Here is a 19,363-nt window from a genome sequence, read left to right as displayed (position 1 = left end):
GACTTCCATTTTCAAATCGAAGTAGCAATTTGAATAAAATCGACTAGTGCTAATAAAAATTCAAATAAAAATCGATTAAAAAATTACAATAAAAAATAGAGCATATGTTTATAAAAAAGAAAAATGAACAAAGACAAATGTATTCGTCTCTTTCTATCGCCTTCTTCTATCTCAAGGAAAAACAATAATAATAATAACGTAATTAAATGATAAATACGTCAATACCATATAACAATTGAAATTGAAAGCATAACTGAGTGTTTGACACTTAGATTATAAAACAAAAGACGGAACGTTGAAGAAATAAAAGCGAATGCAAATGCCCAGTAGTACGGAACGATTCGTCTTTTTGTTATTACGTCATAAGTGCTGACACTAACTATTAATTACTGTACACAGTACCGAAAATGTGCACTCGCTTTTTCAACCGACTTCAAATAGGAGGAGGTTATAAATTCGTCTGTATTTTTTTTTACCTCATAACTTTTTACTGGGTGGACCAATTTTGACATTTTTCATTTTTGTTTGAAAGCTGGTGCTTTCCGTGTGGTCCCATTTTAATTTAGTTCTGAAGATGGTATCCATATGAAAACGATAAATAGGTGAATAACTCAAAATTGCGCCAACCAATTTAGATGATTCTTTTTTTATTATCAAGGATATACGTCAGGGGTAGTTTGGTGAGGTTCTGAGCAATGGATCCATGATAAAGTAACGGAACGGAAGGGAACGGGACAATTCTGAGGAGCACGTTAGCGAAACTCGGGCGAATATTATATTTATAGGTTATTTAGATATGAGTCACCTTCCGTAACGTGGTTATGTTCATGTAATTTTTATAGTCGAATATTATAATCAACTAGCGACCCGCCCGGCTTCGCACGTATATCTTAGGTAGTATCAGTATACTAAAAATACTACAAAATTTGTTTATTTACGACATCACATTGCAAACTTCTAAAATTATCTGTTCTTTCCATATTGTTCATGTATTATATACTTAAAACTATCCTCTTAAATCACTGGATCTATTTAAAAAAACCGCATCCAAATCTATATAATAGGGATAGAGAGCGGTAAGCAACCTTGTTTTATACTATGTAATGATGGCGATTATATATTGCTGTTTAGCCGTAGGATATGTAATTCATGTTTTTATTCGAAAATAATTGATACATTAGTCTTCCATCTTTCTTAGCATAACATTTAATCTGTCTTAGATAGACGCGCAGAGAGTTTTCTATCGACTGTATCACGGTGAGTGGTCTGAGTACTTATTCTATTGCGCTCAAGGAAAATTGGCAACTCATATCACTAACTATTCTCAGCCAGCCAAGAAACCCTACGGTATATCTATCACAAAACAAAACGAGAATACTTTAAGAAATATGTTTTTTACAAATATACTGGATCAATCAAGGGGCTCGTATCGCTTCTTTCTTTTGATTGTTGAGGTGCGTGCCGGTGGCCGACACCGGCTCCAAATATAACAATAACTATAACTACGTTATATAATCGTAAATTTAAATAGTCTAATATTTATCATTTCATTTTATCTAGGAGGACTCTAAAAATATGTGAAATACGCAATTATTTTTATTACTTTTAAGTGCATATTCATTTGTTTTAAGATAGTGTTTTGATAGAAGTCGGTTTTTCTTTTTGTTAAAATGTTTTATTTATGTATTCGCTTCTGTTATTCCACTTAATGTTGGGTGTGCTCTAAATGCCTTTATTTTAAGTCTGCGATTTGGCTTAACTAAAAAGTACATTTTATAAACACGCATTGTTATTATTGAACATGAATTCACAAAGGAAGTTATAAAATGTGAGAAAATCATAAAAATTAACTGTGATATAATCACGAACGTTTTTATCAAATAATGTTAGGTAATTTACCGAGAATCGAAATAATATTTAGATTAAAAACGATCCTGATTGACAAATGAGATAAAGAAGGACGATAAATCTAAAATTGGAGTGTCTGTTTGTAATATTAAAATAGCCCTGTTTTACTCAATGCATATGTATGTATACACGGTACATATAGCAAGATATTATTTTTACAGTTTTCTGCCGGTCTGTCTATTTGTTCCGGCTAATTTCTGGAACGGCTGGGCCGATTTTGATGGAACTTTCACAGGCAGATAGATGATATATAAAGAGATATAAAGAGTAAAGTAGGCTGCAGTAATATTATTTTGTTAAATTCAAACGCGTGCAAAGTCGCGGGCACAGCTAGTTTTATATAATATTGCACTGATCCATAAGCTTCAATCGCGAAATTAAACTGTAGAATAAAGCATAAAATCGTAGAATTGTCTTGTGTACTTTATTCCGTATTTTACTAATATTAAAAAAACAATAACCTTCAATTATATTTAGTAGATTTTTTTTATATAGGATAGGCAAGTGGACTTGCAAAAGGGCCACCTGATGGTAACTGTTCACCACTGCCTATAAACAGTGTCGCTTAAGCCTGCTACTCTGACTGATTTCATAATATTGCACAATATGATATAAATCAAAACATTATAAGTATTGATAAAGTTTTGTCTACAAAAAACCGGTTCGATCCAAACACTATTATTCTCACTAAATCGAATTAACCAAATCAAATTATTGACTAACTTGCCATATAGTTAACCCATTTACCGTTAGAACTCATATCACACACAAAAATAAATAGAAACCCACAGAATTGTATTATATATATAGTTGTATGGTAATCAGTCATCTTTAAACTTTTTTTTAAATAGAATCAAAAATAATTATAAATAACGTAAAATAACTTTATTTGTTAATGTTTCTTACCTTGTGGTTAATTAAATGATTTTTAAGAATTACAATTAAATTGTAAATATACTTAAGAAAAAATGTTTGTAAATATTAATGATTATTTTTAATAATTCAAACACTCAAAAGTAGCTGAAGCCAGTTTCTTCTACATTACTCAGATTCACTTTTCAATATAAATAAAATATATTTTATCTACAGAAACTTTATGAATACAACAAGACAATGGCATTTTTGGTGAAATTGCATTACTCTGATTTTTTTAAATAATATTATTAATTCATATTCATATAATTTAATAACATATTAGTTTATTAATTAGTGTCATATTAATCGAGGTATCACAAGACATATACATAAACAGGCACTGATGTCAAAACAAATTTACTGTTTTCGATTTTTTTATATTATATTATTAATTTCAACTTCACACTTCTACGCGTTCCTGAAAAAAGGGGTTGGACTTGACAGACAAACGGACAGGCGAAAAACGAAATGATGTTATAAGGGTTCATTCGGGGCACGTAACTCTAAAAAAAGTGTACAATAGGTGACTATTAAATTTACCTATTCATTATTGTCGCAGAAAATATTTCAATACGCATGTAAAAACCTCCTCAGGCCTCTTCTCCCATTAAGGAGAGGGCTTGGAACATATTCTACCACGCTGTTCCAATGCGGGTTGGTGGAATGCACATGTGGCAGAATTTCAATGAAATTAGACACATGCAGGTTTCCGCACGATGTTTTCCTTCACCGCTGAGCACGAGATGAATTATAAAGACAAATTAAGCACATGAATCAGCGGTGCTTGCCTGGGTTTGAACCCACAATCATCGGTTAAGATGCACGCGTTCTAACCACTGGGCCATCTCGACTCATGTAGATATAACGATATCTGATTTATAAACTCGACTACAAGAGCTGCCTCTTGTCTGTACAAAATCTTATACCCTTACATCCGCTTTCTCTCAACGAGTATACATTATTATTATTAGTAACATTAATTTTTTACATGTTCGTCACACTTATATACTGTAGCAATTAATTAAGCGATTATAACGCGCTATCTTATTAAATAATAGCTGATAAAAGTTGTAATGCAATAGTACGTGATTATATACTGTGTAAAACAATATTATTATTATTATTAATAACAGACGAAAAGGACATAAATTCACAAGATCGGCAATGTAAAGGTGATTTGCAAATGCTGAATATTTCTTAAAACGTCAAGAGCGGTAAAGACAAAGATACTAGCAGTTGGCCTATTTAAAAGTTCTAGTATAATGCTATTAATTGTATAACTTATAATTTGTACACGAGAAATGAATAATACTGTTCTATATTACGTGTTGTTGTATATGTATACATATAGGTATTATCAATGTGATTTAAAATATAGTATATTTTTTATAACAATCAGCGGCAACAAAACAAACTTCATATTTCTTAAGCATTTGTTATTATATTTTTAAATTTTAAACACATGAATGTTTATGTGTTTTATATATAACCTCCTTAGCATAAATCTGAATGCAGTTCAAAAAGAAGACATTATGCTTATCATTTAAAAAGCATCGTTTTCCTTGTATGGTACGGATGCGTTTCTATAATTATTTTCATTGTGCTAGCGTACTACCGATATTGTGAAAGATACTTTTATCTGTCATGACACGAGGAAACCTAGCCTGTAATCGTCCCGATCTGCACGAGGCAGCTGTCAAATAATATACAGTGCATGCAATGAGTATTCAATTAATATAATTCTATTCAATGGAATTCTATTGAAATGCAGTTTACATTTGAAAAAAAAAAAATATTATCATGATGACTTATAAGCAACAATGTGCGCATATTTTTTGAATAAGTTTAAATACAATATGCAACTTGTCTTTCTTTTGAAGATACATTTACGTAACTAATTTAAATATCTTATCAAGAAATCATATCTGAAATAACTAAATTCAATCGGAAATTTACCTCATGCAAAAAGTCTACATTATAACTGTATCAACTATACAGTTTAATAAATAAATGTCGCAGTTCAAAATAAAGTAATGATGCTCTACTGTCGGATTCAAAGTCGAGCCATTATAGCAATAAAAATCAATTAGTCAATTATTATCATCGGCCGAACAAAAGCCTTCAATTGACAAAGTTTGTGTTACCGTAGCATTAAGCAATAAAAGTCTATGGTAACAGAAACTTCGAAAATATACTTTTGCTCTACTTCTTAAACCTACAGTTATATAGAATACTCTTCAGAATTTTTCTTTTAAATAAATAGCAATGCTTAGCAAATTCCCTTCTTGAACTGAATCAAAAATTAAAAAAACATACGAAATAAGAGTAAAACTAATTATATTATTAAATAGTATGTTTGTATTGTATCTGTAAATATACATTCAATTTTGATTGTTTGTTGTTCTATCAACATTTGTGAGTTGTGAAACGGATCAATAAAGACTTAACTGTTTATTTTAGCTACTGGAAAATAGTCTTAAAATATAGGCCAATAATTCAAAGGTTATTTCGATTCTAATTTGAAGATTATGCATTAATAATACAGCCAAAAAGTCTTTTGTGCTATTCGATCATGCTATTTCGGAGATTTATAGTATTTGCCTTACTTTTCTTTTGGAGAGGTAAACGAATTATAAACTTAACGTGTAATTATTAAGCAAGTACCTATATTCATTTATTTCTAATTTATATACATATAATAATTGCTTTGAGTCGTCATTGAAATATGGATCAAAAATTAATCACGATCTATAGATTCTGGATAATTTTAACTGGCAAGATCAAAATTATATCGTTATTAACTTCCCGCTGTTTTAATTTTAGGGCAAAAGATAATTTTAGTTTATATTAAGAATAACTAACATATTTCTCTGAATGAGAATATATCATTTATTTTAAACATTATTGACGACTGTACTTAAATAAATATTTATTGGTAGCTATAACTCAAACAAAAAACACAACATACATATTTGTTTATATTACTAATATTCATTCATGATAAAAAAAAATATTTGTAGACATTTTTTTTTCTTTAATTAATAGTCCTAAAACACATTACACCAGAAGCAGCGGTGAATCTCTACAATGGACGGTACTATTACATAACACTCGACATTCAATTAGCGATATTTAGTACCGTTTCATCTCATAATTCGACCGATTGGCTATATGGTTATAGCCAATCGGTCGAATTATGAGATGACATGAAAATAAGAATGTCATAAGATGAAGTCAGTTCAAGTCCGTATTAGGTTATGTAACAGTAATAGCGTCGTTCCATTGGCCCGAGCCCGCGCTAGAGGTAGAGGCAGTGAAGCAAGAAATCTCTGCGTTCATTATTCGCAACCTTGTGGCGGAATCATCTGTTTCATGACATGCAAGCAAATTTACGTCTTTAATTAAACGGCATTTTTTTTAATAAGATATTATTTTCTCTGGTTGACTCGTTTTGTAGCGTTAGAATTATGCAGCATTTTCCTTTCTATATTAAAAAAAACTCGGACTTCCATTTTCAAATCGAAGTAGCAATTTGAATAAAATCGACTAGTGCTAATAAAAATTCAAATAAAAATCGATTAAAAAATTACAATAAAAAATAGAGCATATGTTTATAAAAAAGAAAAATGAACAAAGACAAATGTATTCGTCTCTTTCTATCGCCTTCTTCTATCTCAAGGAAAAACAATAATAATAATAACGTAATTAAATGATAAATACGTCAATACCATATAACAATTGAAATTGAAAGCATAACTGAGTGTTTGACACTTAGATTATAAAACAAAAGACGGAACGTTGAAGAAATAAAAGCGAATGCAAATGCCCAGTAGTACGGAACGATTCGTCTTTTTGTTATTACGTCATAAGTGCTGACACTAACTATTAATTACTGTACACAGTACCGAAAATGTGCACTCGCTTTTTCAACCGACTTCAAATAGGAGGAGGTTATAAATTCGTCTGTATTTTTTTTTACCTCATAACTTTTTACTGGGTGGACCAATTTTGACATTTTTCATTTTTGTTTGAAAGCTGGTGCTTTCCGTGTGGTCCCATTTTAATTTAGTTCTGAAGATGGTATCCATATGAAAACGATAAATAGGTGAATAACTCAAAATTGCGCCAACCAATTTAGATGATTCTTTTTTTATTATCAAGGATATACGTCAGGGGTAGTTTGGTGAGGTTCTGAGCAATGGATCCATGATAAAGTAACGGAACGGAAGGGAACGGGACAATTCTGAGGAGCACGTTAGCGAAACTCGGGCGAATATTATATTTATAGGTTATTTAGATATTTGAGTCACCTTCCGTAACGTGGTTATGTTCATGTAATTTTTATAGTCGAATATTATAATCAACTAGCGACCCGCCCGGCTTCGCACGTATATCTTAGATAGTATCAGTATACTAAAAATACTACAAAATTTGTTTATTTACGACATCACATTGCAAACTTCTAAAATTATCTGTTCTTTCCATATTGTTCATGTATTATATACTTAAAACTATCCTCTTAAATCACTGGATCTATTTAAAAAAACCGCATCCAAATCTATATAATAGGGATAGAGAGCGGTAAGCAACCTTGTTTTATACTATGTAATGATGGCGATTATATATTGCTGTTTAGCCGTAGGATATGTAATTCATGTTTTTATTCGAAAATAATTGATACATTAGTCTTCCATCTTTCTTAGCATAACATTTAATCTGTCTTAGATAGACGAGCAGAGAGTTTTCTATCGACTGTATCACGGTGAGTGGTCTGAGTACTTATTCTATTGCGCTCAAGGAAAATTGGCAACTCATATCACTAACTATTCTCAGCCAGCCAAGAAACCCTACGGTATATCTATCACAAAACAATACGAGAATACTTTAAGAAATATGTTTTTTACAAATATACTGGATCAATCAAGGGGCTCGTATCGCTTCTTTCTTTTGATTGTTGAGGTGCGTGCCGGTGGCCGACACCGGCTCCAAATATAACAATAACTATAACTACGTTATATAATCGTAAATCGACTTTTAAATAGTCTAATATTTATCATTTCATTTTATCTAGGAGGACTCTAAAAATATGTGAAATACGCAATTATTTTTATTACTTTTAAGTGCATATTCATTTGTTTTAAGATAGTGTTTTGATAGAAGTCGGTTTTTCTTTTTGTTAAAATGTTTTATTTATGTATTCGCTTCTGTTATTCCACTTAATGTTGGGTGTGCTCTAAATGCCTTTATTTTAAGTCTGCGATTTGGCTTAACTAAAAAGTACATTTTATAAACACGCATTGTTATTATTGAACATGAATTCACAAAGGAAGTTATAAAATGTGAGAAAATCATAAAAATTAACTGTGATATAATCACGAACGTTTTTATCAAATAATGTTAGGTAATTTACCGAGAATCGAAATAATATTTAGATTAAAAACGATCCTGATTGACAAATGAGATAAAGAAGGACGATAAATCTAAAATTGGAGTGTCTGTTTGTAATATTAAAATAGCCCTGTTTTACTCAATGCATATGTATGTATACACGGTACATATAGCAAGATATTATTTTTACAGTTTTCTGTCGGTCTGTCTATTTGTTCCGGCTAATTTCTGGAACGGCTGGGCCGATTTTGATGGAACTTTCACAGGCAGATAGATGATATATAAAGAGATATAAAGAGTAAAGTAGGCTGCAGTAATATTATTTTGTTAAATTCAAACGCGTGCAATGTCGCGGGCACAGCTAGTTTTATATAATATTGCACTGATCCATAAGCTTCAATCGCGAAATTAAACTGTAGAATAAAGCATAAAATCGTAGAATTGTCTTGTGTACTTTATTCCGTATTTTACTAATATTAAAAAAACAATAACCTTCAATTATATTTAGTAGATTTTTTTATATAGGATAGGCAAGTGGACTTGCAAAAGGGCCACCTGATGGTAACTGTTCACCACTGCCTATAAACAGTGTCGCTTAAGCCTGCTACTCTGACTGATTTCATAATATTGCACAATATGATATAAATCAAAACATTATAAGTATTGATAAAGTTTTGTCTACAAAAAACCGGTTCGATCCAAACACTATTATTCTCACTAAATCGTATTAACCAAATCAAATTATTGACTAACTTGCCATATAGTTAACCCATTTACCGTTGGAACTCATATCACACACAAAAATAAATAGAAACCCACAGAATTGTATTATATATATAGTTGTATGGTAATCAGTCATCTTTAAACTTTTTTTTAAATAGAATCAAAAATAATTATAAATAACGTAAAATAACTTGATTTGTTAATGTTTCTTACCTTGTGGTTAATTAAATGATTTTTAAGAATTACAATTAAATTGTAAATATACTTAAGAAAAAATGTTTGTAAATATTAATGATTATTTTTAATAATTCAAACACTCAAAAGTAGCTGAAGCCAGTTTCTTCTACATTACTCAGATTCACTTTTCAATATAAATAAAATATGTATATTTTATCTACAGAAACTTTATGAATACAAAAAGACAATGGCATTTTTGGTGAAATTGCATTACTCTGATTTTTTTAAATAATATTATTAATTCATATAATTTAATAACATATTAGTTTATTAATTAGTGTCATATTAATCGAGGTATCACAAGACATATACATAAACAGGCACTGATATCAAAACAAATTTACTGTTTTCGATTTTTTTATATTATATTATTAATTTCAACTTCACGCTTCTACGCGTTCCTGAAAAAAGGGGTTGGACTTGACAGACAAACGGACAGGCGAAAAACGAAATGATGTTATAAGGGTTCATTCGGGGCACGTAACTCTAAAAAAAGTGTACAATAGGTGACTATTAAATTTACCTATTCATTATTGTCGCAGAAAATATTTCAATACGCATGTAAAAACCTAATCAGGCCTCTTCTACCATTAAGGAGAGGGCTTGGAACATATTCTACCACGCTGTTCCAATGCGGGTTGGTGGAATGCACATGTGGCAGAATTTCAATGAAATTAGACACATGCAGGTTTCCGCACGATGTTTTCCTTCACCGCTGAGCATGAGATGAATTATAAAGACAAATTAAGCACATGAATCAGCGGTGCTTGCCTGGGTTTGAACCCACAATCATCGGTTAAGATGCACGCGTTCTAACCACTGGGCCATCTCGACTCATGTAGATATAACGATATCTGATTTATAAACTCGACTACAAGAGCTGCCTCTTGTCTGTACAAAATCTTATACCCTTACATCCGCTTTCTCTCAACGAGTATACATTATTATTATTAGTAACATTAATTTTTTACATGTTCGTCACACTTATATACTGTAGCAATTAATTAAGCGATTATAACGCGCTATCTTATTAAATAATAGCTGATAAAAGTTGTAATGCAATAGTACGTGATTATATACTGTGTAAAACAATATTATTATTATTATTATTAATAACAGACGAAAAGGACATAAATTCACAAGATCGGTAATGTAATGGTGATTTGCAAATGCTGAATATTTCTTAAAACGTCAAGAGCGGTAAAGACAAAGATACTAGCAGTTGGCCTATTTAAAAGTTCGAGTATAATGCTATTAATTGTATAACTTATAATTTGTACACGAGAAATGAATAATACTGTTCTATATTACGTGTTGTTGTATATGTATACATATAGGTATTATCAAAGTGATTTAAAATATAGTATATTTTTTATAACAATCAGCGGCAACAAAACAAACTTCATATTTCTTAAGCATTTGTTATTATATTTTTAAATTTTAAACACATGAATGTTTATGTGTTTTATATATAACCTCCTTAGCATAAATCTGAATGCAGTTCAAAAAGAAGACATTATGCTTATCATTTAAAAAGCATCGTTTTCCTTGTATGGTACGGATGCGTTTCTATAATTATTTTCATTGTGCTAGCGTACTACCGATATTGTGAAAGATACTTTTATCTGTCATGACACGAGGAAACCTAGCCTGTAATCGTCCCGATCTGCACGAGGCAGCTGTCAAATAATATACAGTGCATGCAATGAGTATTCAATTAATATAATTCTATTCAATGGAATTCTATTGAAATGCAGTTTACATTTGAAAAAAAAAAATATTATCATGATGACTTATAAGCAACAATGTGCGCATATTTTTTGAATAAGTTTAAATACAATATGCAACTTGTCTTTCTTTTGAAGATACATTTACGTAACTAATTTAAATATCTTATCAAGAAATCGTATCTGAAATAACTAAATTCCATTGGAAATTTACCTCATGCAAAAAGTCTACATTATAGTTATAATGTAGACTTTTTGCATGAGGTATAGTTGATACAGTTGTATCAACTATACAGTTTAATAAATAAATGTCGCAGTTCAAAATAAAGTAATGATGCTCTACTGTCGGATTCAAAGTCGAGCCATTATAGCAATAAAAATCAATTAGTCAATTATTATCATCGGCCGAACAAAAGCCTTCAATTGACAAAGTTTGTGTTACCGTAGCATTAAGCAACAAAAGTCTATGGTAACAGAAACTTCGAAAATATACTTTTGCTCTACTTCTTAAACCTACAGTTATATAGAATACTCTTCAGAATTTTTCTTTTAAATAAATAGCAATGCTTAGCAAATTCCCTTCTTGAACTGAATCAAAAATTAAAAAAACATACGAAATAAGAGTAAAACTAATTATATTATTAAATAGTATGTTTGTATTGTTTCTGTAAATATACATTCAATTTTGATTGTTTGTTGTTCTATCAACATTTGTGAGTTGTGAAACGGATCAATAAAGACTTAACTGTTTATTTTAGCTACTGGAAAATAGTCTTAAAATATAGGCCAATAATTCAAAGGTTATTTCGATTCTAATTTGAAGATTATGCATTAATAATACAGCCAAAAAGTCTTTTGTGCTATTCGATCATGCTATTTCGGAGATTTATAGTATTTGCCTTACTTTTCTTTTGGAGAGGTAAACGAATTATAAACTTAACGTGTAATTATTAAGCAAGTACCTATATTCATTTATTTCTAATTTATATACATATAATAATTGCTTTGTGTCGTCATTGAAATATGGATCAAAAATTAATCACGATCTATAGATTCTGGATAATTTTAACTGGCAAGATCAAAATTATATCGTTATTAACTTCCCGCTGTTTTAATTTTAGGGCAAAAGATAATTTTAGTTTATATTAAGAATAACTAACACATTTCTCTGAATGAGAATATATCATTTATTTTAAACATTATTGTTTAAAAAAGTGGTATATAAAAACGGATTTTTAAAAAATCATTTCTCATCGTGGACCCTACTCTAGGTCCTTAAATAATCTACATTATTCTATTTCTTTGTAATAATGTATTTCCACATATTAAGGAATGTTTTACGAATGTTAGTCATATAACGTACGATATTTTTTTTATACAAAACACCTCGACTGCTTATCCTTTTTGTAAAACATATTCAAAAATACTCGCTATATTACAAAACTTTATCGTTAATCATTCTTTCTATTAGTGAAAACCGTTACAAAATCCTTAGAGTGACTTAGAGGAAGCACAAAGACGAAAAAAGCGACATTACAATAAAATAAATAAATACCAATAAGTTCTTTTTTTAAATCTGTGAATGTCAATTAAAATAACTAAAACATAAACAATATTATTTACGATCGGTCTCCTGTAGTCTTAAGGTAGCTTAGGTTGCCGCGTTTTATTGAACAACAAACCCAATGATTTAATTGAAGACATTTGGTTCTCATAAATAAATGATTTGATTATTCTACTTCATACTTGGATATTTTATTTTCAGCATTTTATAAATACACACGAATTAAGAATACTTAGCAATATTACATAACGTATGCTCATTTTATAAGACTCATATATGAAAACATTATTTATGTAAGAATAGATACTGTGATAGCTTCTTTTAAATATTAATGGAATCGTCTACGGAAATAAATGTAACGTAATGAATTTCTTTATCACATTTCGTATCTAAATCTTATATTAAATTGCGATAAGAAAATTGCTATCTCTTGTCTAAATTGTATCTTTTGACTACTGCATTCTGATAATGATTTTAATTGTTTTCAGTTTTTTTGTCTCTTTTTTCTTTTAACTTGAATATAGAATTATTTGATTCATAATTTAATATTTATTTATTTAATCATCTTTACAAAAAGTTACATGGTTGACCTACGACAAGTCTTAATGTATTATAACATAGTCAAAAGAAACACAGATCATGTGCTGGCTATCCTAGCTAGGCTAATTAAATAACCTGTGTTAAATATAAACAGTCCTCTCCCCCATAGTTGATATATTTATAATACATTAGAGTATCACCTAGGTAGTTATGTAAAGTGTTTTGTGTTTGTTTTATTATAATACAACTTGTATTTGTGTGTGTTCATCTAGAATAAGAACGACGTTAGACTTTTGAATTCCTCTGATATAAAACAGTACGTTGGAATTGTAAGGGTTCCTCCGTAGTAAATAGCTTCTCTCCACGGTTCTCTGGATAACAATGAAGCAATTGGTCCTACACACCAGACCGAAAAAGACGTAACTAGGAACACTTTAATTATTGCCAACGAGAACGAATAGGCAACATCTGAATCATGAAACCGAGATACTGATTATAACGTCTGATGTTCGTTATTTGAATTTACTAAATGAAAAGGAGGTTCTATTACGATTCTGATTTTAAGAAAAATAAATTCAATCACTATAAAATAAGGGTTATTAGGCTTAAAATAGATTAATATATAAGAGATAGACATACAGTTTGGTAGCGTTGCATTCGTAGTTGCGAAAATGATATTGCCCAATTTGCCTTCGCAACTGCGGTAACTTACGAATATTTTAATTATTTATTCGATTCTAAGTAAAATTGTAAGAATGTTTAGTCATAATCTTGAGATATGTATGTATATTGTGCAAGTAACATGCAACATTTGTTTGGTTTGTAATTGTTCTTTACCATCTAATTATGTGTTGATATGTGTGCCACGTAATTATCAAAGGTAAAAATAACTCAATTACATTAAACAAATTAAATTAGTTATTTGTCAAAATTATTTATTTTAGAAATTATGTCTTAATTAATTAAATATTTATTATAAAAATGTCACATTCATATATTTCGTACAAAACACATTCCAATCCAAAGTTTTTCAACTTAAATCGATACGTCAAAATGGCTATTTTTTTCATATCGAAATAATTATTTTGGAAACAAAAGAACAAAAGTCAGTCATTATTGCTAAATTCGAATCGTTTGTTAAACAACCGCAGGTTATTTCGGGATCATAACCCAGTCAGAGTCTACATCACCGATTTTGGTTCATTATGATCACAGAGACATGACAGTGTAATTAACGCTGATAAAATTATTTGATTATTTACTCTTTAGCGATGATTATTATTTCGTTACTTCGAAATACATTCTGATTTAATATATGACGTTTATTTAATTTATAATCAAAGTTTAATGTAACGTTTTAATTTAGAGAGAGTACTAAAATTGTATATTATTGTATAGATTTTTTTTTAATTATATTTAGAAGACTAACTTATATTTTCTGTTTTAGTACACTGCCTTATATAAATATTTTATATTTAAAATGGTTAAACAAGTATAGTTCGACACAACTTAGATGTTGCATCGCCAACTTTCGTAAAACCGATCACATCCGAATTAAATACGCTCTTCCAGATTATCGATATTTATTTCTTATGTGAATATGATCTTTACACAAACGTATATATAAGTATAACTTGTAATATCATACAACCTAATATATTCGTCAATTTGAAACGTCGATTGGCATGCACTTGATTTCTCGAGTTGAACTGAGACGGGAATCTATAGCGACGAATAGCGTCGAATGGCGCGATAGAGAACTATTTCTATTGGTTGTGTGAATCAGCAGTAATCGGTTTTATTGAAATACTATACTACTAAATTTTCAATCATATTTCCACAGTCAATTTATAGTTGAACTACAAAAGACACTGACTGTTCTCGTACAGCATGCTTGTGATATGGATCGAGATGGCCTAGCAAATTAACGTGTCAATCATACACGAGGTTCGCTATTCAAATCCGTTCAAATATCATGGAATTCAACCGAACTGCTTCGGGACCTGATCAAAACTGGACGTCTTAGTTCAGTACTGAGATATTTGCAGACATTTTTTACCAACTTGTTTGGTATCAATATTTTTGTGACCGTAAAAATGTATAATTATCATATTATGACAATATTCTTGGTAATGAAATAATAAGATGTCAATACCATCACATGAATCATACTTTCTAGAAAAGTATGGTCAAGAAATACGGAAAGAAAAACGGGTAAAAAAAAAATCTATCTATTTTTCATACCTCTTTCTTTTTAATAGACTTCTTTCTCGAATAGATAGATACGCGCTGAAAAATATATTACCTGCAAAAAAAAATATTATCGCAATTTTTTGGTTTGTCCCTATCCGTTCGTGGTTAAATTTAATAATAAACGTAAACAGAAACATATTTTTTGAAAACAGATGAAATTATGGAAACTATGTAATATTGAAACCTACCTAAACAAACATCGCCAACACAAGCTTTCAAAAAATTCCCTTTGATCGTAAATTCACCAATTTATATGTTATACTTTCATAGATATAAATAGGTTTAGGATTTAAAAGATTAGTTCATAAAGGCCTTCTTATTTCATAGTCTTTAATTCACGGGTGTCCGATATTATGTTGTTTTAATTTTCATCCCTAAAAAAAACTTTAATAAATATTTGACTTATCTCATTGCGTCAATGGAATGTTATATTAAATGTATTTTTACAGATGATAAAAAAGTGTGGAATTAATACCTGTTGCTTTCCAGGCTGGATATATTAATTTAAATAATTGTATTAACTAACATGGCTGTATTTTTTTAAATGTTGAAAAAGAGTAACTACTGAGTTTCTTGCCGGTTCTTCTCGGTAAAATCTACTTTCCGAACCGGTGGTATCTTCACTTAATTGTTAAATGACGATTCAAAAGTGCTTGTAAAAGCCCATATGAAAAAAGTTAATTTGATTTTGATTTTTGATTCTAATTAAAATTATAAATGTTAAAGTAACGAAAACGATGAATGTGTCTGTCTGACGATCTTTCACGAGCAAACCGCTGAACTGAATTTGATGAAATTTGGTATCAAATTTAATCATATAATAATAATAAATTTGGTAATCAAATTATACCTCCAAGACACAAAGGCTACTTTTTCTGCCTGACACATGACAACCATCAATCACCCTAAAACGTGAACAAAACCACGACTACTAGTTTTGTTATAAATGTAATGATTAGCAAAAAAATATAATTGATTTAAAACTGCATCGATATTTAAAATACCAAATGTAAATGTAGCCACAAATAGACGAGCCAACAGATTTATCTTAACTTGACCTTCTCCCTCAAACACTGTTGTGTTATTTTGAACTCTTCAACGGAAATACAATTCACCTGATTCTGATTTCTTGAATATAGAACATGTTCCTATGATAAAATACATTTATTTTTTAGCTAATAATTCTATAATATATAAATTTAATATTTTATATGATATGATATGGTTTCGGATATTTTCTTCAACGATTAATTACATTGAAAAAATATATTGTGCCTATATCATAATTAATTACAGATTTACTTGTATTTGTATATAGAAGAGTTTGAAAGCCTTATATCGATGTCACAATGAGTTAACACTCCAGTTTAACTGGTAGACTTTTTTTACATAAACTCATTTTTGACACATCATGCCACTGACACATTACGTATACAAACGATGCCCTGGCAACAGCTTAAAGCTAAACCAACATTGGGATGAAAATTCGTGACATATGAACACAATGAATATGAAAATAATGTGTGAAAACGTGACACCCATTTCTCAAAAGAATTAAATCAAGGTGAAATTTTATAAGATGATTTTGAATCGGTGTCGTATTCGAACTCTAAAAAAATACAATAGTTATAATATTCTATGTAGCTGTTTATTATTTCTATTTGTCAGTGAAAGTTCAATCATAAACGCGCATTATATATAATTTAATAATTTAACCTAGAAGTGAAAAATACAACGTTTGTTAATTTTATTTCATAAAAAAAATACCGTTGTGGCTTCGTGAGTGAACAGATTTATAGAACGCGCATGTAGTTGACAGATAACATAACGAAACGAAACTTTGGATTGAATGTCAAAATGGTATTTGACTGTTTTAATTTCCAAATTCGAAGGACGCGGCGAAACGGCTGATACGTCAAAACTCACGAATGACGTTGCCTTGTAAAATACTTTTTTAATGGTAATTGATATTGTTTTTGTTGACTGACTGAGTTTAGTTTTTCTGTGTGCATAATTTAAAATATTTTATTTTTATTCGAATGTATTTTGTTTTAGTAAAAAAGTCAATCACTTATTCGAATCTTTATAAATATAATCCTATAATATATTTGTGTTTCTGACTATTGAGATATTATTTATTATATTTCAGTAGTTTGTGTTCATAGAGATATGTGACATACGACCTTTTACCTATATACGTATAACGTGTTCGTTTTTTAAATAATTGTATTACATAACTTTAATACAAATCACACAGATGCAACTTAAAAACATTAGCACTGCAAAAAGTGTAAACCACTTCTGACGCCGACCATGAGTTGCCAGGCGTATATATAATAGTAGTAGGATATAATAGTAATTATGACAGATTTATTCAACCCCTCAAAGTGAAAGACAACAATACAGGGTATTGATGTTTAACATTAGAATAATTAACCCACTCAGGGTGACCTATGTATGTGCCCTCAGGGTGTAGATCGGTAAAATAATATCTCATAAAATTTATATTGACAAAAAGTATTCAGTAAAAATGAATTCAAATTTTATAAACAAAATGATTACTTCCTAGATGAAAATAAAAGTCAAATCAATATTCAGCAATTGCAGTATAATATTAATTGATTAAAGTATTATTCAGACGATTCCTCATTAGGTTATTATTTTTTCAACAAACTTAATTTGCATTTTAATATCTTGTCAATAAATTCAACACTACACGGAAATGGATATCAAGCCTATTTGAATTTGTTATGTCATAACATTAGTCACAATAGTATTCTTGCTAGGTAAATGTAATTATTAAATAATATAATCCAATATATTCTCATATACACATAACATTCTCTACTAGAGTTCGTACGCGCATACTTCACGGATGTTGCCCACCTAAACTACAGAAAATCTTTCACAGACTTTATAAAATTGTTTATACGTAATACTATCTAAAAGCGTATACAAATACATCCTATACCGCTCCACACGGTAAACAGGCTAAGGCTTAGCGGGCAAAAGCCATACCAATCATATTCAAATAACACACTTAAGATGACCACGCTTAAAGGTATGGCGACATCTAATTTCAAGCGATAAACAATATCTTGTCTGATACATTAAGACCGCGAGGACAAATTTACTTTAGGATGAGTAGAACACGACCTTCATTTCGTTCCAAATGAATGACTCACATCGCAGGCTTTAAAATATAATTAAAAAAAAATGAAAATATTTTCGAAACTAACGTTACGATCACGCGCCTCATCGAAGGATTTGTATTTTCAAGATTTATTTACAATAGCGTGAAGCAATGTGGTCAGTGCTATTATATATTTTTTAATATAAAATAGTAACGGATGTGAATCATACTCACAGAGAACTTGACGTGAGAAACGGGTGCGATTTTTCGATCGCAAAGTTAGGTCAAATAACAGTTCACGTTCGGGATTAGAATAACAAAATGAGCGTTGAGTCTACTCTCTCGGAGCGAGGACGCGCGACTGAAGTGTGATCGAGACACGAGGCTCGCGGGGTGATAACCGCTGATAAGCGAAGCGTCATCAGCTACACACAGCTGGCCGCTAAAATGTTTATTTTATCAACGAAACCAGCTACTTACTTTTTTTTTGAAACAGTACTAATGACGATCCTTTTCACGCTAGTGTCAATATCAGAACAAAACTAATGACCTACACTTTTGTCTGTACGTAATTTGAATATTTTCCTAATTTACACCTGATTGGAACACGAATGAATAACCTATATACATACACATTATGTAGTATAGCATTGGTAGTAGCTGTGAAAATGAAATAATAGAATCGATATTTAAAAAAGAATACTTTTTTCAATTTTATTACTGACTATAACCTCTTTATTGTTAACATGGCGTAACAAGTTCAACGTACCATAAGACAAACTAAAAAAAAAACTGTCGAAAATTTCCTAAGATAAGTAGTTCGATATTGCTCGTTGCAGCATATTAATCATTGTTAGGACAATTCTGAACAAGGTAACAGCTTATATTAATATCCATCGTTTCACTTATTTAACCATTTCTGTTACTAACTGTTAACATAAATGACAACCTGTCATTATATCTTTCACATATTTG

General features: G+C 30.0%; 1 protein-coding gene across 2 annotated transcripts in view; it reads right to left on the bottom strand.

Moving 5' to 3' along the window:
• The window catches only part of LOC124542941 (adenylate cyclase type 6), a 215,638-nt gene extending 196,896 nt beyond the window's left edge, over nucleotides 1–18,742 (bottom strand). For both annotated transcript variants that reach the window (XM_047120888.1, XM_047120890.1), the window contains exon 1: nucleotides 18,623–18,742. The gene's annotated coding sequence lies outside the window, so the exon portion shown is untranslated. The remainder of the gene's footprint in view (nucleotides 1–18,622) is intronic.
• Nucleotides 18,743–19,363: the final 621 nt, after the last annotated feature.

The sequence above is a fragment of the Vanessa cardui genome, chromosome Z, assembly GCF_905220365.1.
Source record: "Vanessa cardui chromosome Z, ilVanCard2.1, whole genome shotgun sequence".
In the NCBI taxonomy this organism is placed as follows: domain Eukaryota; kingdom Metazoa; phylum Arthropoda; class Insecta; order Lepidoptera; family Nymphalidae; genus Vanessa; species Vanessa cardui.
Note: the sequence above shows the minus strand (reverse complement) of the source record. Positions and strands in the feature narration are given on the sequence as shown.